General features: G+C 38.0%; 1 long non-coding RNA gene across 1 annotated transcript in view; it reads left to right on the forward strand.

Moving 5' to 3' along the window:
- Nucleotides 1–23,808, forward strand: part of LOC137503050 (uncharacterized) — a 34,924-nt gene that overhangs the window by 416 nt on the left and 10,700 nt on the right. Inside the window, exon 2 of the long non-coding RNA XR_011019025.1 lies at nucleotides 10,212–10,406. This is a non-coding gene — a long non-coding RNA (uncharacterized lncRNA). The remainder of the gene's footprint in view (nucleotides 1–10,211; nucleotides 10,407–23,808) is intronic.

A 23,808-nucleotide genomic window follows, 5' to 3' on the forward strand; every position in this document is an offset into this window, starting at 1 on the left:
ACGGCGCTGAATTCATAAAGTTTTTAAGTTTGAAACACCGTAATTCTATTTCAAAAAACAAAGTTGGTGCCGTTATCTCAGCAGATAGGCCTACTGACACCCTGGAGAAGTACTGCAATTTCAATTATATGAACCCCTAGGTATCATTTAACCTACTGAAAGTGAACAGAATGTCGATATCTTGAACGGTTCGCGAGTTGAAGTTCCGGTAACACTGTTTATTATGGAGGTCTGAAATATCTTTCTGAAGTGTGTATCCAGAATTGTATTAATGTGTCTAAAGTGTTCCAGATATTGATTTCACGGACAAATGTTCATACTTTTCTGAACAGTAAGAAAACTTCCCGGAATTCTAAATTCTCGATAAGTTAGATAATGCATATTTTCCTGATAAGTGTGAATATGGGATAGAAGAAATGCCAGAACTCGGCTAAGGGCCCCGTAGTCTCAATTAACTGTAGTCTGCTAATGGTGAAACGTAATTCAGTCAGACATACTCCTTTTCTCTCGACAGATAGGTAATATTTTCTACAACTTATACTACCCTATTTTTTATTAACTATAGTGCTGTTTGCGAAGAATTTCTGCACGAACTAGGATGATGTTGGTCATAGAAGCAGGGGAAACAGTTATTGCGGCATTTGCGCAAGTGATAAATGCCGTATTTTTGCTTTTTTTAAAGATTTTTTTCAGAACCCCTTTTTCGCTAAAAAAATCATTTCAATCAATACTGATCTGCATTTAGGACAGACGCCCAAGTGGCAGATACCCTATTGTTTTCCTAGCCTTTTCTTAAATGATTTCAATGACATTGGAAATTTATTGGAATTGATTCGAAAATGAACATTATTGAAGAAACCTTAATTTGTGAGATGATAAAATATTTGAAAAAAAAACTTCCATGGGCGGGATTCGATTCAGCGATCTCCCGCTTACGAAGCGGATCACTTGCCGCTGCGCCACGAGCTTATTGCCTTTTTTGCAAACATAGTTTGCACATAAGCATACTGGAATTTCTTTATTAATTTCTCGGAAATGGCTGAGAATTTGTGCCCATGCCCTACGCCTGTACCAAAGATGGATCGAATCGGTCACCCATGCTCCATTAGCCATCCCTTGTAAGATGAACAATGCTCCCACACGAAAATTGGACAGTGAGTGGGCGCAATTGGTGTGTACTCGTTTGACTACCGAGCACAAGTGATTCGTTCGGATGAGGTGTAATTTGATATTGCGTGCAACTGATGTTCCCATTTGATAGTAGGCCTAGACGTGTCTGTAGGAAGTAACTATTAACTGTCCTATCGTTGCTGTTCTTTGCCAGTCACTCTGAGTCGTAGGGCGTGTTTAACCCTAACTAGTGTGGTGGACTTCCGTAATGCACATGTTGTGGTGCGGGTCAAACTGATCCTCATACGTTTTTTCTTCATTTGTACGGTAGGTAAGGATTAAATTACAGCTCAAGTTACTTTTTCTGCATATCTATTGTTTATTCTTGAGGAAAAGAAATGGATTACCGCAGCCCTTATCTTATAGTCATAAAAAATGCAATGACGTTAGTTTGCTATTTTTCACATTATGAGCGAGTTGGCCGTACGGTTAGGGTTGCGCAGCTGTGAGCTTTGATCTGGGAGATAGTGGGTTCAAACTCCACTGTTGGCAGCCCTGAAAATGGTTTTCAGTGGTTTCCCCATTTTCATACAAGGCAAATGCTGGGGTTGTACCTTAAAGCAAAAGCTGCTTCCTTCCCACTCCTAGGCCTTTCCTATTCCGTCGTCGCCAGAAAACCTGTGTCGGTGCGACGTAAAGCAAATTGTAAAAACTAGTTATAGTTAGCAAGGGTGTCTGTATTAACTGTAACTTAAAATTGTTTATTTCAAAAATATGTAAAGTTAGGATTGCTTTAGGATTGTCATCCATGTCTTCTGAACTTGTCTTTCCATTCTGTAAATAATACACGTTACAATTTTTTCAAACGTGTTTTACTAAAGTAATGTCGTCGCCATAAGACCTATCTGTGTTGGTGCGACGTAAAGCCCCTAGAAAAAAAAAAAAAACTAAAGTAATGATGTGGTTTTCACATTTGTCTGCAGCTAATTTCCTTGGGAATTATAACATTTTGAAAAATTGGATGACCAAGCTTGATAGCTGCAGTTGCTCAAGTGTGGTCAGTATTCGGGAGATAGTAGGTTTGAACCCAACTGTCAGCAGCCTTGAAGATGGTTTCCCGTGGTTTCCCATTTTCACACCAGGCAAATGCTGCGGCTGGGCCTTAAGGCCACAGCCGATTCCTTCCCATTGCTAGGCCTTTCCTATCCCATCGTAAGACCTATCTCTGTCGGTGTGATGTAAAGCAAGTTGAAAAAAAAAAAATCTTTTTCAGGGCTGTCCACTTTTCATCTATAGTTTTTCACCCTTTTAATTTAGTCCTTGTACAGAATGTTCCTTGAAACAATTCCTCACTCTTTCTCTTCAACTTGCTTGATCTCGTCTCCTTGCATTTTTTCCTCCCATAAATTTCTTCACCTTCAGATGACATTTCATGACAAAGTTTTGGTCAAGAGTCCACGTCTGCTCCTGGGAAGGACATGTGAATGCTTGGTTTCTGAATCTCTGCCTTGTCATAATGAAGTCTACTTGATACCTTCCAGTATATCCAGGTCTTGTTCACATATACAGCTGTTTGTATTTTTTGAAACAAGTCTTAGCCAGGATTAAATTACAATCAGTGCAGAATTCTACCAGCAGACTTCCTCTTTCATTCCTTTGTCCCTGTCCAAATTTTCCTACTATACTACGTTCTTTCTTGGCCTACCACTGCATTCCACTCTCTCAGCATGATTAGGTTATCTCCTTTTGCATACTGTTATTGAATCTCTCATCCTATACCATTTCAATTTGGTAATCAGCTGAACTATACACATATAGACCTGCACTATTGTGGTGGGCATTGGTTTGGTGTGACAATCTGTTCACTTTGTTGGTCATAGTAACTTACCCTTTGCCCTGTTTTCTTATTAAACCAACTCCTGAATTTCCTGTTTGTGTTGGTAAATCTAGTTGCACCACCAAAAATCCTGCTCTTCGTACTTCACTTGCACAAAGTACATCTAACTTAAGTCTCAGTTTCATTTTCAAATTTTCTAACCCATTGCAATGATTGGAACTTATTATTCCATGGTCCGATTCTCAGAACTTCAGTATTCATCTTCCTGATGATTGCAAACTCGTGTAGTCTCCACATGGACGTATTCTGTAGCATCATTAAGTGCAGGGAATCATCACTGGCATCCATCAAGACAGAACCCCAGCCTACATCATGAAGACCATCCATATACATTTTTCTTGCTTCATCCTAAGTATTTCTAGGGTTGCTTTAAACATGGTTCAATTAGTTTTGGTTGAGGGTTGAAGAGGTGATACTCTCAGTGATGCTACATTAATTTTCAGGGTAAAAATCCACCCAGGGATTCATTGGTATTTGGAGTAGTATATAGTTACTTGTAATTTGGAGTAGTGTTTGAACATTTCCAACAATCATTGATCTATATTTAATCCTGTTGCTCAGTTGGTAGATTCTCTATCGGTTGTTAACCTAGTCCTTTCTTAAATTTTCAAAGAACTTGGAAATTTATCGAACATTTTCCGTGGTAAATTATTCCAATCCCTATTTCCTCTTTCTGTAAATTATTTGCCCCAGTTTGTCTTCTTGAATCCCAGCCATATCTTCTACCTTTAAATGCTTGACTCAAGGTTGAAACTCCATGTGTCTCTCAACTGACATATCGAAACATCCTGCTTAGTCCAGCAGCTGGTCTCCTTGCTCCTAAGTCTTCCCAGTCCAAAGTTTACAACACTACTCTGTCTCCATCCAACGGAAAAATCGCCATAAACAGCATCACGCTCTCGCTGCATATGAACACTGTGTAGAGATTTGGAATTTAATTGCAGTCTAGTGATTAGAAATTGTATATCGCCACCTCTCTGACCCTTCTGGCCAAGTCTGATGGTGAATTTTTTTCTACCACTGGGACTCAAACTGGCTAACCAGTGTCATAAATGCTTACAATATAGTAATTATTTCAATCCACCTATTCAGTACAAATTGGTTTTATGTTGCTAGTTCATATTACAACATGAATTTGCAGGGACATGTTTCACTTTATTTACAAGCATCTTCAGCCTACACAATTGTTTCAAAGTTAAGACCTGTCGTATTTGGATTGTTTTCACAATGTTTCGCTTGAGTATATGTCCATGTCGCAATAAACAAGAACTAATTATTCTAATACTTCACTGATCAAAACACCAAACTGTAGCAACCCTCGTAAATTCTAGAAGCTGTCTCCAACTGTTCCAAGATTTAAATTTAGAATATTATCGACACATGGAGTCAAATCATAGTTGTTTTTAAATATTTATATTGGAGATCACAATTATTATCCAAATTCTCAACATCGGAAGTTACTGTGTTCCAGATTTCAACGGTTTTAGAAAAAATGACTCCTATATATTTTAACTTTCAGTTCTTATTCATGACTCAAATTTAAAGCCATGTTACGGTTGTTTAAATCAACCACAACATTGTGCAAACAATTTTAGCCAAATTTTCAAATTGTAGTTACTATGTTTTGGACGTCACTAAATTTTAGAACTGAGGGTTACTCCAATTCAACATTGTAAACGTGAAAACAATTTTCAACCAAAAAAGAAATTTTAAATTGTAGTTACTACGTTTTAGACGTCAATGTATTTTAGAATTTAAGGGTCACTTCTATCCAACATTGTAATTCATATTGTTAATACTTTTAATGTGTATATATTTCCTATATTATTACCAAACATGGACATATACTCAAGCAAAATATTTTGTAAAAACAATCCAAATACGACAGGTCTTGACTTTGAAACAATTGTGTACGCTGAAGATGCTTGTAAATAAAGCGAAACATGTCCATGCAAATTCATGTTGTAATATGAACTAGCAACATAAAACCTAGGTGGATTGAAATAATTACTATATTGTAAGCATTTATAGCAAATTCCAATACGGGCCTAATCATGAGATTGGTTACGTGTAACCAGTGTCAGACCATATAGACTTGATGCCATAACAATCAAAGCCACCAGGTGGGCTTTTTAAAATGTTCATGTTTTTCATTTTAGAATATCTGATAGATGGAGGAAAACCTTTTAAAACAAGGACATTATTTTTAACTCCAAAAGATTGATATTCCAAAATCTAAATCTTCATTACAGACTGTTATGCATTTCAGCATTCAGTTTACACACCCCTGTGATTTTACTAAACACTGCTGCAATCCTCTATTTGTAACTAGTTCTCCTTTATTTCTGCACCTTATCTTTGAATCATTAGAAACTGATTAACCAGTCATCTCATTTTCCCTCTACTTCTTGCCCTCCATGATAGTCTATTTTCTAAGGTAAACTATCCTCCATTTCCTTCACATGACCCCACCACCAAAGCCAGTTTGTATCCATTGAGTTCATTCTTACTTAGCTTTTATCCCCTCATTTTGAGTACCTTCCTGCCATTGTCCCTACCTGTTTGTATCGGCAATCATTCTGGCTACTTTCATGTCTGTTTCTTCTGACTAATAAATAAGCAGTGCTTTCTTTTGTGGCGGTACATAGTACTGGCACATTTTTATCGAAAGAAGCAAAAAAAAAAAAAAAAAGCAAACTTGATATTCGAAATATTTCTACTAAATTTCCTGTTAAGTGTTGGCTTATGACTTAAAATCAAGCTTGTTTATCTGCTTTTGTTACGTTTCTATAGATATAAGGCATATGAGCACACAATTGAAGTTTCTGTAAACTGCTGATCGAAAGTGATCATTTGTCCTATTAATCAGTCCATGTCAGTCTGGAGTTAGAGAATCTGTCTTGCTCTTTCTTATCCTTCCATGTTTGTGGCTACTGGAATACAGCAGAGTAGGGGGGTTGGTTTTCTCACCCTACAGCAAACTGTTCTTGTCAAGGACAATCTAACTGTATCCGTATTGCACAAAGTGCCATTAATAACAACATAGCACCGAACAACTAGTAATACATACCCGTCCAGTTAATCTTGAGTGAACAAATGTTTATTTTAAAACTGCTTTTGTTGTTCTTAAGTCATTTGAAAAACATAAAAATCTTGGTTTTATGCTGCTGAGGCAAGAATTCATAGTCATTTAGGTGCAGGTGTTTCACAAGTTAGAGAAGGGAAATTAATAAAATTACTAGTTGACAGTACACGAGCAGATTATTTCCAGTTCACCGTTAAATGCTATTAGATATGTTCATTAGGGTACAAGGAAGGAGAAGAGGTGCGATAAAACTATGTTTTTGTACTATTACCTGACATATGATGTTGAAGAGGACACTATAAAGTACTGGTAGAGCATATGGCGACCATGTTTACTTGGTAACAGAGGGGTAATGACATCATACCTGACATCACAGGATGTGAGAGAGACAGGAAATTAATATCCAAAAACTAAGTTCGAATTTAATTATTTACCATTTCACCGTGGACAAGAAAAATGATTGTAACGTCACACCACACCCCTGTCCTCTATAGACAACTGCGGAAGGAAGGGGGCTGAGACCCGAATTGGGAGATAGACGGCTTGTGTACCGTACCCAGTTACTAATTATTTTGTACTGGTGCGCAATAAAAGAAACCATGACTATTATTTCGAAGTTTCTCCTGAACCTGCGAACAGTGAATTAAGTGGATGTGAAAACATCAAATACTGAAATTTACTGCAGTTCAAGAGGGGAAACAATTGACCATGATGGTTCTGATTATTGGACATTAACTCAGAAAAATTTCTTCCAAAGCAAAGTGCCTTGTGTGAAAAATAAAATGCTAGTTTTCAAGGTGTGCCAAGATGTTTCAACCCCACCAACCAGGGCCCAATGTTTGGGAAGCCAGGTCCTCCCTGTGACAAGTCAGGACAAGGGCAAGTGATAAAGGAGAAACATCTCTTTAAAAAACCTTGGTCCGGCTGACCCGGCTGGTAGTTCCATGTAAGGGTCCCATGCCAGGGTTACGGTGAAGACCTCAACGGCAGTGAAGGCGGACTTCGGAATGGTGGAACTGACGGAAGAGGCAAGCCTCCTATTCGGGGAAAGTAGAACAGGAACTGCTGCCTTGCAGTTAGAAGTGGGAACTTCAAAGGCTAAGGGAAGAAACACAAACAGAAAATCAGTAGGCCTGGCTACTTAGGAGGCAGCTCCTTCACCAAGCTTTGGATGCTGAAGGCCAATAACCTACACATCCGAGATTAAATCATTAAAGAAACATCGATGCCCTATGCTCCATTTAGGAGATACAGGAAATAAGTAGGTAAAGATGTTTCAACTTTAGGACCAGAAAAATACATGAAAATACATGAAAATTTTGTCGGTGCACAGAAGGCGGTACATCTGGAGAAATGAACAAAGTGAGAGATTCAGTTTATGAAGAAAGTTTGGCTGAGTACAGCCATCGTTTACTTTTTTCTCAAGAAAAAAGTACTGAATAAAACGTCCTGAATCCATTCTGTTTTCACTCCAGTTCGGCAAAGTCTGTCTGAAAAGGTGTAAAGATTCATTTGGAAGCTGATTTCTTTCTTACAGAATACTGTACTGTTCATTACATTATTTATGTTGCACCTTGATTCAATCTCTGACTATATCATCCTGAGAGAACACACATACTAAATACTTGAAATAATCTGCCTATTCCAATTCTATATTTTTGCCCTAACAATGTCTTGGTTTCTTTCCTACTGACATCAGTCAAGTCTTGGAATTGGCAATTATTTCATACTTGCTGCACCTATCTTAAGTTCCAAGATGTTAGATTGCAGGCTTACAGCAAAGATAAAACTCCTTTCTAAATTTCCACCTAAATTAAACCTTTCCTGTCACTTCGTGCCTTTCAGCAAGATTCATGTAAACTACGAACAAAGGTGAGAGCTTACAGCCTTTTTTTAATCTACGTCAGTGTAATGAACCAAGAACTTCTATCATCAATTCTCATTGCAGCCCAATTGTCACAATAATTCCTTTGATTACTTGTAATCACTCTTAATTCTATAATTCCTCTGTACGGCTAACATCTTGTCCTTCTGTACGGTTATATACTGTCTATAGGTCTATGAAATGTAAACATAACTGTCTATTCCTCTTGTAGCATGTTTTATTACCTGGCGCATGCTGAAAATCTGGCCCTGACAGTCTTTGATCTGAAACCACACTGAGTTTTCATCCAGCTTTCTGATCTCTCTTGAAAATGCCAGTGAATACCTTGTCTGGTATACTGATCAATGAAATACCTTGATAATTATTGGCAAACCTTTCTCTTCCCTTGCTTATGGACAGGTGCAGTTACTGAGTTTGACCAATCAGAAAGTACCTTACCAACATTTCATGCTAATCATATTATTCTCTGAAGAAATTTCATCACTGCTTTCCCATTATATTTCACTACTCCAGATCTAATTTAATATGTTCCTGCTGCTTTGATAGTTTACCATCTTCTCCACTTCCTAGAGTGTAATTTGTCATTGTTTTTCTCCCTACAAAGTCAGTTTGAGACATCAACAAAGATTTGCTTCGATGCTGAAAATTTTCAGAATATTTCTTTAATCTGTCCACTGATTATCTGGTATCTGAGAATTCATCTGGTTTACCCAAAACTTGATTAATTTCCTTTTCCCTCCCCTCCATCTCTAAGCTTCTTTATTACTGTCTAGAAAGGTCTCTGCTACTTGACCTAGCCTTTCCAGGCTATTACCAAAATATTCCAAGACTTAATGATTATTTCATATTATGAAAAATGTTCAAAATTTTGCCATACTCATTAAAGTATCCTGATAGTGTTCTGATCAGACATAGCCTACTGTACATTTTTAACAATCGCAGCTGTTGTTTGGAACTTCCCTTCCTTCTCCCAAATTCTTGTGGAGTTTATGGTACCCATTTGACAGGAATCCAATAAACCTTTCTCCTTTATTTTTAAAAGTCCTTGATATACAGATTATAGTTGGAATAAAGCAGAAGAGCTGAGATATTTTTGGATAGTAGAAATAGTTTTGAACTCGTACTTGCATTTAAAATAAATGACTTGTACCAGAGACATGAGCAGAAGTGGTGATTATGTCCCAAGGGATGGTGAAATTAAAACAATGGTACTAATTGTGATTAGTATCATTGTGAGGAACACCATGGGTCGATGTTACTTGCGATCAGTACCACTATGTAAGGAACACCATGGGTCTGTGTTGCCTGTGGGTCTACATTGCCTATCTTTAATAACGCTGGGTGAGCAGCACCAAGAGTATATACATGGCATGTGATTGGTCCCACTATGTGAAGAGCACCAAGGGAATCTCTTTTGGATATGTGCTACATGGCAGCAGATGGCGACAGCAAACTACTTGTTCTGACAGGGAGGCAGTCTGTAACATGTCTTGCCCAGGAGTGCTTGGTGAGTGGTGCTCTTATGAGAGAAACACCATGAGTCTATTACCTGTGATTCTGCTTTACCAGTAGTTAGATAAGGGGCCAATGACCTGGATTTTGGATTGTTCTCAGAAAAGAAGGCATTGTGAATTCGATCTGCTGATTATTTTGGATTCATGGTAATTTTTTCATCATTCGTTTTGTCAGTGGATACATTTTGAAGTTTTATAGTTTCATTTCATAGCACCTTGTACCATTAGGGGCCAATAACCTAGCTGTTAGGTCCTTTTAAACAACAATCGACCTAAAAGAGTGGTTTTTGTTAGGCAAGGTACATGGAAATATTAAGAGTTCTCTTAGAGATAAGTTTCTCTGGCACTGAATAGAACCTAGCTCAATTAGCAGATACATTAAACAGAAAAATGATATTCTGGGGATGGCTATCACTGGTTCTAAACTAATTTTTAAGACTAGTGCAGATCAAGAATTTGCTAATTTTTTTTGTTTTGAGTTCCCAGTTTTGTAGAATAAAATGCAGACTGTTGTTTAGATAGTATACTGGTCTGAGGATTATGGTTTCCAAGCCTTTCCTTTGAATTTTTTTCCCATACTTAGAAGTTTTCTTTCTAGGTCTTTTTCTTTTAGGAGGAGTTTGTTACTGCCTGCCATGTATTCTCAAGTCAGCTTTATAGGTATGATCAGCTGTCTAAATTTTGTTTCTTGTATTTTCTTGGTATACTCAACATATCCAGAATTGAAAACAATGCATTGAAGGTGGAATCAGCTCTTTCCATTTCTGGTAGAACAGTGAAGACTGGAAGAGGCCTCGTCATACTTTCCATCCATACAGCAGACTGAACAAGCACAGTCACCAGTGTCAAGTTTTCTATGCTGTTTGCATGTTGCTGTAAGTTATGATGGAATATCATACATCTGTCCAGAAACAGGTCTGTTACTCAAATTTGGCTTATAATGGTAGAAGTAGCTCTTTACTTTTAATATCCTGATAGATTATAGTATCCTGGATGGATTCTTTATTTTTATTGTATATATGAAGAAACTCTTCTCTTGTTTTAATGACAAAATGTGGGTGTTAACTCGAGATTAAATATGTCTATATATTCTTTCCATTAAGATACTATTTGAAATAAACTTTGTATTTGAAATGAATATTCATGAGAGTTGGGAAAATGCGTACCTCAGTAGAGGTCACTTGTATCAAAGTATTTACCATGCAATTACACTAAACTGATTAATCGAGATAATGTAGGGGTAAGGCTTCCCGGATAAGTAATATCACTGTTAACACAAAGTTAAAAATAGGACAGGCGTACTGAAAGTACAGATCGCGCATGTCAATAGTCATCCTTTCTTTAGATGTTTCATAGCCTGATGCACAACGCTTCTGTTTGAAAGCAAGAGTATGGGTTGGTATGCATTGTAAATTTGTTCTGGGACCAAACCCTCGTCCAGAACAAATTTTTCAAAATCCAAATTTAACTGTTAATCACTTTCTGTATTTCCGCTTAACAACTTGCCTTTTACACTGACATCACGGATGCCATGTCACTGTTTAAAGCGTGTAAACCATCCGGATGATGCATCAAACTCGCCCTCCATCCCAAGAGCTTTGAAGGAAAAACTTTGCTTTAGTCATACAGATCGGTCCTGATATTGGCGTCCCTTTAGCTCGCTGTGAAAACCACTCCAACAGGCATTGGTCAAGTTCCTCAAACGTAGATTTTTCCATAGTTTTTCAGTTTGCCATACCACAGTTTGCATCGGATGAACAAGCAAATGATAAAAAGTTTTTGTTGCGTGAAGTTTCCCGCACAGTAGAATCAGTTATATTAGCAGTAGAACCTCTTTCTATATTTTGTAAACATCCAACTTTGTTGAATAGTCAAAACACCCTTCCATTTGGTTGCCATTGTTTGTGAACTGAACTGCACTGAACAAAAGTGACCGAGTGGGGCAGTGTGGAGTAGAGCAGGTGCTCGCGGCTGGTGACACACAAACTACAAATACTTCCAAGGTTACACCACTCCTGCTACTGTTACAACTTGTAACCCTTTGTAATTCTGTATTACTGTAACTCCTAACGCTCGTGCATTTTTAGTCTTTCTGATATCACTGTTAAGTTGCAGTGTGCTTAATCTGATACGCTAAATGGAGAGTTGAGTGTACTTTCATTGGCCGAGGTGCTAGTGCATCACATTGTGACGATTATCGTATGATCAGCCTAATGTCCCATGTGCTAAAGGTATTTGTGCGTATCATCCACACTCGAATCTACCTGAAATGCGAACACCGAGTTGGACATGCTCAGTTTTGCTTTAGGAATGAACTGGGTACTCGTGAGGCTCTTTTCTCCTTGAATGTTTTGACCCAGAGATGCCTAGATATGTATGTAGATGTGCACGCTTGTTCCATCGACTACCGAAAAGCATTTGATTGCGAATCTCGTGCAAAACTTGTTGAGATTTTAAAATCTACTGGTGTAGATGTTGATCTTCATATCTTTCCCATCTGTACTGGAATCAAACAGCAGAGGTCAAAATAGAAGGAACTACTATTGAGGACATAGTTATACGAAGAGGTGTCTGCCAGGGATGTGTCCTCTCCCCATTCCTTTTCAACATTTACTCTGAAGCTGTGTTCAGAGAGGGTATGGAAGATGTTAATCTAGGTATAAAGATCAATGGCTTTGTCATTAACATCTGATTTGCTGATGACATTGTGTTAGCCAGCAACCCTAGTGATCTTCAAATCATTATAAACATCGTGAGGACCAGTGAAACCTACGGTTTATCCTTGAATATTAACAAGATCAAGCTTATTGTATTCTCAAACACCAAAACAGGCCTCGCTTTACATCAACATCGTCCAACAAGTATCTTCTATCGAATACCTTGGAACTCTAGTGAACCAGCATTGTGATTCAAAATGCAAAATCTTATCCAGGATTGGACAAGCAAAAAATATGTTCAATACCATGAGGACCTTATTCACCAGCCGAGAACTCAACCTCCAGCTCAGAGTTCGAATGCTACAGTGTCTTTCCTGTCCTTCTGTATAGTTTCGAAGGGTGGACGCTTAGCCCTTTATTGGAGAAGCATATTGAATCTTTTGAAATGTACTTATACAGAAGAATACTCCGAATATCTTGGGTAGAAAAGACAAATGAAGTCCTCAACATCTTGAACAAGAAGAGCTTCTCATAACCATTCAGGAGCGTAAGCTCAGCTACCTCAGGCACAGCATGAGAGGTGAACGATACAAACTTCTCTGACTGATCATTCAAGGGAAGATTGATGGGAAAAGATCTGTGGGAAGACAGAAATTCCTGGCTGAAAGACTTGCGGTGGTGGTATGGACATACTTGATAGAAATCTTCCATGCTGCCATTTCGCGTGTAAACATAATCAATTGGATCGCCAACCTTCGGAGGGAGACGGTGTCATAAGATCTATAATAGTTACTTTGAAGCAAATGAAAGTCAAAGATCAGTTCTTCATCTCATCATGAATTCCTTCCATTGAGCTGGGTAGGATGTTGAGCGATGTGCCTCCATTTAGTACAGTCCTGGTATGCTTCTCTTCTTTCTAGGGCATATCATGTTTCTCCTCTTCTCTAGGTCTTCTCTTGTCTGATCTAACCACCTTTCTTTAGGGTGTCCAGTTGGGCTTTGTCCTGGAATGATCTTTTCAAAATACTTCCTTGGTGTTTGAGTCGCCTGCATCCGCTTTACATGTCCTGGCCACTTCAGCCTTGTAACACTCTGCCTTTCTTCCATGGTTAGGTAGACCTGCAGGTCTCTTCATATGAGTAATTCTGTCCTTGTTTTCTCTACAGCCAATGTAAGGAACTTCATTTCAAACGCTTGCAGTTACAACTCTCCAGACTGTGTTTACAAAAAGTGATTGGCTCAAAATTTGACATTATCATAGATTTGTTTCCTAGATAGAGGTTCGTCTGTATTTACCAATAAAATGGATATTCTGCTTCAGAAAGAGGTACAAATAACACTTGCTACTATTACCTGTTACGGGTCAACAGCATTAAATGGTAAAACTCTGGCCCTGGAGACCAGATTTTTCTTATGTAGTAAGTGGAAAATTAATGAAATGTTATTTGGAATATCTCAGAAGAAATGTGTTCGTAGCAATGTACAAGAACGCACCATCCTGCCCCAAGAACTATATTTACTTTTATAACCTAATGAAGAGTATTACATGCCATTTTCATTGCTGAAGTAGCTACTTGCATTCGTATTCGCCAACGTAAAGTGGCACGTGATCACATTTCCATCAGTTATGATAATCATAATCTCTTACAAATCCCAGCACAATAAAAGCGCCCCTTTGCTTGTCCCTATATCGCAGGTCTTGTCCAAATTCTATCCTAACTGTCCGCATGGCAAGAACCAGTCCAGGCCAATGGTCTTGTCCAGGTCCTATCTTAAACCGTTCGCACAGCAAGGACCAGTCCAGACCAATCTAGTTTCCACACGAAACTAGAGGCCTAAGGACACTTCGTGGCTTCTAACCTGGGGGCTTATGCCCCAGACCCCCTTTACTTGTTCCTATTTCACTGGTCTTGTCCAGGCCCTATCCTAACAGTCTGCACAGCAAGAACCAGTCCAGACCAATGGTGTAAGAATAATCACCAACTATTGAAGCACCATTCACTAATTAGTTCCTAAGTAGAGAGGTTGGCAGCACTGAGCACCACTTGACATCGTTCCTGAGAAGGCCGCGAGCATGTAAACAAACGACAGTCGTTCTGCGCTTGTGAGAGTCTTGTCTCCAGGGCTAAAGTAAACTAAGAATCGTTAAACACGCGAAATCAAAATAAACCAGGTAAAATAGGATGTGGACGGTCGAAGGAGCCCTACGAGGCAGTGGAATGTAGGTTTTTCATGGCCAAAACATACAGAACAAGGTCATTTTCCTAAGAGCTCAATATTTATTAAAAATATTATTCAGAACTCAAAGGACAGACTTGCCTAACATTAGGGAGAAATAAACAAAATTGTGTACAACATAACTTTCAAAAACAAAATACATGCAGTGTGCTAAACCAAGTTGTATACATATTAAAAAACATAATGTGCCTTGGTACATGCAAACACCTTTAAGGGTCCTACCTTGATTAACATGTCGCAGTGGGCTAGTCCCCATACAAAGTTGTCAAAAGAGTAGATAACTTTACATAACAAAACTTCGAAAGAATACAAGTTACATCATTAACTAAACCAAATCAAGATCTGGAATGAAACACATTTGATTATACAGTAATTGAAGGATGACAAAACTAGATGGATAAATTTAAGTTAATATAAATAAAAAAGGTTTCAAATAAAGGTTTGCCTCCAGAAAAGATGCCTGGAGTTGAACGTGAAAGTTTTAGCGGTTAACATGAAATCAGAGGGTGAACTCCTGCATAATTAAAGAAAAGTTTTACATTAAAATTTAAGTGAAGATCCAACCAAAAATAAAACCAAGAGAGGTGACCCTCTAGGAGGGTTGAACTCCTAATGTGACTTGAGCTCAGAGCGACCAAATCTAGCCGCTAAGATTGTTAGTCAGGAAAGACTCTCTCCCACAGAGGACTGGTGTCATTTGAGAAACAGGACATGGGGTAACCACAAGGAAACGAATAGCAATGCAGAGTTAAACCTTAGTACTTTGTTAACCAATTAAAATCATTATTCTGCCAATCAAATTGCTCTTCCTTCTTGCTGACGCTGTTAATTGCACAAGTTCTCAAAGTATTGTCTTACGAAACAGGAAATGTGCTTCTAGAACTGCACATGTACCACAGGGTACCCACAACATTTACATCAAAAGATGAAAACTTCAAAATACATATTACATAACAAATTTTATACAAATACATGAAGAGTTCCAAACAGTTAATGTAAAATGCTGTACCTTCCCACCGACACACCTACAAATGAAGTGTTTATTGGACAAAGCTATATAACAGAGGAAGGGAAAAGTACTGTCAAATGGGGTGAATACGTCTGTTGGGGTGAAGTTGACCGAAAAATTGGAAAATGTTTAACTATGCATGTACAGTATATGTTAAATGGACATATTTACAAATTAGATTTTAACACTAGATAATATCATTTTAACAATAGGATTGATTTAACAATTATTAATTTCACAAGTAATCTCTCAACGCAACAATGGATCTGCTGCAGAAAGCAGGAAGCCGGTTTGACTGGTTACGTTGCCACCTGCAGTAATTTTCTTTCAGTGCCACATTTTTGTTTTGTGCAATTTAGGTCATAACTATTCAGAGTGTGAAAATGCCATGTGTTTTTGAACAAAATTCTACAGTGAAAATGTATAATAATGAAGATTTTTAAAAATGTTCAAAAGAAGTGTTAGAAGGTAAAATAAAGAAACCAAGTGGACAGAGGAAAGCTGGCACATAGTCAGCAAATGAAGAAGATACAAGCCCCATGGTCCTAAGTAGGCCTAAACGACAAAAAATATCCCTAAAGGAACTCTCATGAACCAAATTCAGTCGCCATGGTAAAAATCAGGCTGGTCACACTGCTTTTAGTGTGGAAGAGGAGGCTTTATTTATGAAAACTTGTGTGAAAATTCTTTTACACTTATTGGTTGTTTAAGCATATTAACTTCGTTTTTAAGTTCATATCATGTTCTTCATATTTATCATAGATTTAGACCATTCACATAACATTACTGTAAAACCAAATCTAACGCAAAACAAACCGCCGGTCAGCTTCACCCAACAGTGGAGTTAACTTGACCAGGATGCTTACGACAGTTTCCTATTCATCTGTAACGTGACATTTGCAAAGACCATGAATATTGTCAGTTATTGGCATAGATATAAATTTCAAAAGAAAGAAACTAGGTTCGTATCATTTTTTGTTCTAGAAATATTTAAATGTGAAATGTAAAATCTGTCAAGTTCACCCCATTTGATGGTACTTAATTATGAAAGACCACAGCATGGGATGAAAAACTGGTATAAGAAGTTTGATGCAGACTCTTCTGTTAAAGTGCGCTCAATCAAAATTTCAATCAGTCACTACTGATCTGCATTTAGGACAATTGCCCAGGTGGCAGATTCCCTATCTGTTATTTTTCTAGCCTTTTCTGGTTGGTTGGATCCTTAAATAGCACCACCAAAGGCTATGCAGTTATAGGAAAACCACAAAAACCAATGGCAGTACCTAAATGAGGCGTACTAGGCAAGACGAGGAGTGAGGTAGTTTGCCATTGCTTTCCTCACTGGGTCAGGCAGTGCTACTGTAGCATGACTGACCCTATGAGCAACACCTTTCATAACACTCAGACGCACTGGTTGTGCTCTGGATTTATTCAGCACGACTCACACCCCAGCAGCTTTCATATTATCACAGCCATGTGTGAGAGTGGGACTTCAGTGGAAGCTACACTTTGCTCTGGATGCAGCAGGCAGAGCCTTTTCTTAAATGATCGCAAAAAAATTGAGAATTTACTGAACATCTTCCTCGGTAAGTTATTCCAATCCCTAACTCCCCTTCCTATAAATGAATATTTTCCCCAATTTGTCCTCTTGAATTTCAGCTTCATCTTCATATTGTGATCTTTCCTACTTTTTAGAGACACCACTCAAACTTATTCATCTACTGATGTCATTCCACGCCATCTCTCCACTGAAATGAAATGGCATATGGCTTTTAGTGCTGAGTGTCCGAGGACAAGTTCGGCTCGCCAAGTGTAGGTCTTTTTGACACCTGTAGGTTACTTGCGCATCGTGATGAGGATGAAATGACTCGTACACCCAGCCCCCGTGCCAGCAAAATTAACCAATTAAGGTTAAAATTCCTGACCCTGCCGGGAATTGAACCTGGGACCCCTGTGACCAAAGGCCACCACGCTAACCATTTAGCCATGGAGCTGGACTGATCTCTCCACTGACAGCTCAGAACATACTTAGTCAAGTAGCTTGTCTGCTTTCTCCCAATTCTTCCCAGCCCAAACTTGCAACATTTTTGTAACATTACTATTTTGTTGGAAATCACCCAGAAAGAACCAAGCTGGTTTTCTTTGGATTTTTCCAGTTCTTGAATCAAGTAATCCTGGTGAGGGTGCCATAAACTGGAATCATACTCTAGTTGGGTTCTTAGCAGAGACTTATGCCCTCTCCTTTACATCCTTATTACAACTCCTAAATACCCTCATGACCATGTGCAGAGATCTGTACCCTTTATTTACAATCCCATTTATGTGATTACCCCAATGAAGATCTTTCATTATATTAACACCTAGGTACTTACAATGATGCTCAAAAGGAACTTCACCCTATCAACGCAGTAATTACAACTGAAAGGACTGTTCCTATTTGTGAAACTCACAACCTGACTTTTAACCCCTTTTATCATACCATTGCCTACTGTCCATCTCACAACATTACGAGGTCGTTTTGCAGTTGCTCACAATCTTGTAACTTATTTATTACCCTATACAGGAATTGTATAGCAATGTGTATTCTGACCTTAACAATCTTCACATGATTTGGAAGTGTCATTAGGGATGTATTTCTTCACATTGTATACAGGGTTGCCAATTTAGCTACTATGTGGCTAGATCTGGCCTTTTACAGTATTAAGTTGGCCACCAAATTTTTGAAAAAGCCACGGATGGGATTTTGGCTGATTTCTTTTCCTAATATAAAATTAGTCTTTTGCTATTGTTGGTCATTTCTAGCCAGGTTTACTTATATTTTTGTTGTGGTTTTCAATGATGCAACAGGGTTTTGATATTTCTAGTTTGGGCATTTTGTGATATACTGTAATTATATAAAGAATAAGCAAAATAATTGGGAGGTAAGTTAATAAAATACAAAATCGGCCTCATTAAACTTCGAATCCTTTAAGAAATACTGCTTCTGAGCGTGATGCTTTACAACGTTGTATCAGATTTAGCTTTGAGATTAGAAACGAGTGTTATTAAAAATGAAAATCGATGGAGGAATAAGTTTTTTAAAGGATTCGAAGTTTAACACGGCCGATTTTGTATTTTATTAACTTGCCTCCAATTATTTTCCTTATTCTTTATAAACTGGCTAAAATTTTCAGAGAAAGGAACATAATTGTCGCATACAAAACTGATAATGAAATGAAAACCTACAACCTGCCTTCCAGTTGACCGGGTCAGGGATGGAATGAATGAAGCAGATATAGGCTATTATTACGATGGGGTTGCCACTCCCAAAGTGATTTATTAATGACTTATAGATGCTATGAAATGAGAATGGTGTGTGTTGCTGGAATGAAAGATGACGGGGAAAATGGGAGTACCCAGAGAAAAACCTGTCCCGCCTCCGCTTTGTCCAGCACAAATCTCACATGGAATGACCGGGATTTGAACCACTGTATCCAGCGGTGAGAGGCCGACGCGCTGCCATCTGAGCCACGGAGGCTTAAAAAGGTGATAATACTAAGATAATTTTCAGTTCACATAAAACTGAGAATAAATGTACTGTATATTTAATAAGAGAGGAACTTACAAATTGACATGCCTAACGTGTAGGCAGAGATACAGAGGACAGTCTGGAAGAAGTCTGGCTATAAGATGCAAAGAACATGTTAATGCAAACAAACATACGGTATTTGGCAGTGGGAGAGCATATGGTTGAAAAGAATGATAAATTTACGGACATTTCTAACAACATGTAATTAATACATTTGGCCAAAATTGGAAAATTCATGAATGTTTTAGAAAGTTTAGAAATTTATCTTGTTAAAAAAAAAATTAGTTTAAATGAAAATAGTACAGTACCCATTGTGTAAACTAGCGTTTGATCATTTGACGAAAAAGATACTTTAATATCTTAATTTAGGTATAGGTATTCTCATTCATCATCTAAATTATATGTAACGATAATTATCATATTATTTATTCATTGATATGGTGAGCTAGGATATAATTCTTTAAATTGTGGGCTAAACAAAATATAGTGTTACATTGTTTTTATTCTTTGATTTTACTTCAAGGGAGTGCATAATATTCCTGATACACATATGGATGACTAATTTTCAATCATTAAATGTGTATTGACAAGGTGGACCCAACAGAAACTATTTTAGTTTCTTAAGATTTAGACAAGTCAGTACAGGATCAAATCAAATAACTATTATGATAAAGTTTATAAACAGTATATAGGTCCTTTTGAGGCTGAATTCTGATAAGAATTTAATCAGTATAAAGATGTGGTAGTAGAAAATCCCTATTTAGAATCTGTTTAGATTGCTCTTTTGGCTCCAACTTTGCCTCATTCAAATATAGAAATTCACTGTTCACTCAGGTTAACATTGTAGAAAACAGAGAATCAAGTGCATAAGCTTGTACTAAGACTTACGGGAAAATGTTGGTTATCTATGAAGTCGTGTGGGAACTTCTTTGATTTCTTAACCCCTACGTGACTCAAGAACATTTGACGGCCGCTTTACCCAGCGGATGGAGGTGATTCAAGTGCGAGCACTAAGAATATTCTAATTAAACATTCACTCTTATAACAGTTTAGCTCTGATTATTTTCAACAATTTACAGTAGAAATTCAAAAATGTATTTTACATTTATTGGCTTTTATATAGCCTTATATTACCTTATAATCAACTAAGGGGGATAGACCTTGTGTATTTTCCACAAAATGAAAAGGACTTTCTTGTATTTGCACAATGCCTCCGTTTGCTCTCGTGAACCATGTGTTCAATTTTTATGTTATATTCCTGTTGTCATTTATTCAAACTTGAAGAAGGAGCCATGAAGGGCATGAAAATGACTCCCTAGGCCTCACAATCTAATAATGTCTGGGTTGGATAAGAACAAGTGTTGACCAAGGGAGGTCAGAAAGGATAGATGAATGTGAGGAGCCTCACATAAGGGGAAGCAATGCCAGGACTCAGCTCAGGGCCCCATGGTCGCCAACATGCTCTCAAGTTGAGTCCCTGGAGCCACTTTTAGTAGCCTCTTAAGACAGGCATTGGATGTTCTACCACCCCCACCCACATGGGGTAGGTATAATTTCAAAACGAATTGTAAGTTTGTGTTTTTCTTTCTCCCTCAGCTGTTACTCTTAATTTTTTTTTTTTTTGTGTGCATGTGAACCTATCTGCCCTATGGTTTACACCCACATATCGTCTTTGCAAGCTCTTTCATATATTTAGCTATATTTGGCCATTTTGGTGATCAATTTAGCTACATTTTGTCAGCCAGTGTTGGCAACACTGATGCATATTATAAACACGAGACAGATATGAGCTTCAACAACCAGACTATTGACTAAGTTTATTCAATGCCTGCTCCAGAACACTTTTTTTTTTTTGGTCACTCTGAAGGACAAGAAAAGCCAATGGAGATATCAAAAGAATGGCCTCCCCCCCCCCCCCCCCCCCCAAGGAAGTGTTGGCTTCAATATCATATAACATTTATACCAATGATCAGACACTTAACACTGGAACTAGGGCTTTCATCTACGGACGACACAGTTGTCGCTGCTCAAGGAGTGACGTTTGAAGTAGAATTAAAACTGACACCTGTTGTTGCAGAACTAGCTGTCTGACAAAAATTACCTGAAACCCAATTTGGAGAAAACTCTGGTATGTGCAATCCATCTGTGCAATAAAGCCAAAAAGAGTTTAATATGACCTGGAAAGGACACAAATTAAACCATTATGATCAACCCAAATATCTAGGGGTGAAGTTGGACCATGCCCTAACTTATAAACAGCACTGTATAGACACCAAACAGAAGGTATGCAGCAGGAATAATCTCATTCGCAAACTCACACACACATGGGGAGCACAAACTGTCCTCCGTACTCTGCCCTTGGCCTGTGTTTCTCTGCTGCAGAGTATTCTGCTCCAGTCTGGAGGAATTCCGCTCATACAAACCAACTGGATGTTGCCCTCCAAGGGACAGGTCTCATTGTTACAGGCTGCTTACAACTAGATCCTGTTAATAAGATTTTCCCCTTTATGGGAGTAACACCTCCAGATGTTAAGAGACAAGTTGCATATATATATATATATGTAGGTATAAAAATGAAAATAGATGTGAATTAATGATGTACTCAGAAATTTGGTACTGGAGAAGCTAATGACCCCAGCATCCCTAGAAAATCCAAAAATTCTGAAAATTTTGCAAAGGGGGCACACTGGGGAGGGCGTGAAATTTTGGGCTCAGCATAAGATCGTAGTTGTATAATATATCCACAGCAACAACCTATAGGTTTGGTGGGCTTAAAATTCATGAATTTCCCAATTTTTATCCCCCTTCCCTCAAATCAAGATGGTGGCACAATCTGCCAGATGAGCTACAAAATTGAAATTTGGCAAAATTATAGCTTTTAGCCTATAACCAATTGAAAAATTCCAAGATGTTAACATTTTTCAGTTTTAACCCCCCAAAAACATCTAAATATAGAGGCAATTTTAATGACTGTGCAGACGTTCCTTTTTGAACTATTTGTTGGCTAAACGGTAAGTCCTATTACAAAACTGATGGCACAATCTCAGTTCAATTTGGAGTGATCAACAACTTTGGTCCTATGACACTTTTTCATATCCCTCTCCCTTCCACGTTAGATTTGGCTGTTTTTCTGGATTGTTCGTAAATTTGGCGATTTTTACACATATATTCATTGTCAGACACACTTATAGGAAAGATAGTCATAAAGTTTGGTACGCACATTGGCATGATCAAAGGCCATATGTGAACCAAATTTCATAATTCTAGCTTATACATAAGTGTGCAAAAAAAATAAAATAATGAAAAGCATTAAAAATGTACTCAAATCTGACCCTATTCAAAGTTTCAAGCTCAACTGAACCCATAAATATGGGAGATACGAGAGAGTTTTAGAACCAAACGTGTAGAAGGATAAAAGGGGTGTCTAATAGTGCAAACCGTTTGTTAATATCATGTACCGTGTAGGAATAGCGAATCTCGAAGTAGAGGTCTGCACTTTAATAAATTTAATTAAATCTCAATTACAGCATGTAAACTAATTTATTAAAAATCCGTATATGATGTAAAAAACGCAGCGAAGCACGGGCACATTTGCTAGTTGTAAATATATTGTAGCGATTTCGGACTTGGATTGGTAAAATAAAATTATTTACGTCCCTTACACCTACGGAGCAGAATAGGCCTGTCATTCTTTCTGCAAATGTCAGCGACATTCAGTTCAGAAATGTACGAAGTTCATTTTGCCCTCCTTGGACGTGATGAAAATAAGGGAGGTTGAATTTAATCTTCTCCAGAACTGTGAGAGTCCGCAGCTATTCATGTCAATTTTCTTCAAAATGCCACTTTCTGATCCCTTTCACAGTTGCTGCGAAGCTGTAGTTACACTTGCAGAGTACTGAGCCGAGACAGTGCATTCGGCAGAGTGCTCGGCTAATGTGATAAGTACAGTCAGTAATCGGTCTAGTAACAAGCAAGTGATTAGGGCGAGAGTGGATAGAAACTTACCCTAACCGCTTGGCCAAATAATTGCCCCCACCACATGCCTACTCACCTCGGTGCTTCACTCGGCCAGTGTAATCAGCCAAGGTCAGTTGTGTAGCAGTGTTCTTGTGTTGACTGGAGCTTTTTGATTCGATTTATTAAATATCAGTGGCTAAATGGAGAAGCAAGTAGATGTCAATTCATTCAAGATACAAAACACACAAATGCTTGAGACTTAAAAATCTGGTGTGTACAAAGACAGAAACTTGTTTGATGTTATGAATTCACTAGACTTTGATGTACCAGATGTAAAAAATAAAATAAACTGGTCTGCATTTTCAATTTTATAAGTTATAGTTTCAAGCAAAAATGACTTGTGTAACATGCATCTCATTGTTTGAGTCATCAGGCCATAGACTGGTTTGATGCAGCTTTCCATGACACCCTATCATGTGCCAACCTTTTCATTTCTATGTAACTATTGCATCCTACATCTGCTCTAATCTGCTTGCCATATTCATACCTTGGACTACCCCTACCATTCTTACCACCTACACTTCCTTCAAAAACAAACTGAACAAGTCCCGGGTGTCTTAAGATGTCCTATCATTCTGTCTCATCTCCTCGTCAAATCGATCTCCTCTCACCAATTCGATTCAGTATCTCTTCATTCGTGATTTGATCTATCTCGCTTTCAGCATTCTTCTGTAACACCACATTTCCAAAGCTTCTATTCTCTTTCTTTCTGAGCTAGTTATCGTCCATGTTTCACTTCCATACAATGCCACGCTCCACACAAGTCTTCAAAAACATCTTTCTAATTCCGATGTCAGTGTTTGAAGTGAGAAGCTTTCTTTTCTTAAA

This window comes from Anabrus simplex, chromosome X (genome assembly GCF_040414725.1).
Source record: "Anabrus simplex isolate iqAnaSimp1 chromosome X, ASM4041472v1, whole genome shotgun sequence".
NCBI lineage: Eukaryota > Metazoa > Arthropoda > Insecta > Orthoptera > Tettigoniidae > Anabrus > Anabrus simplex.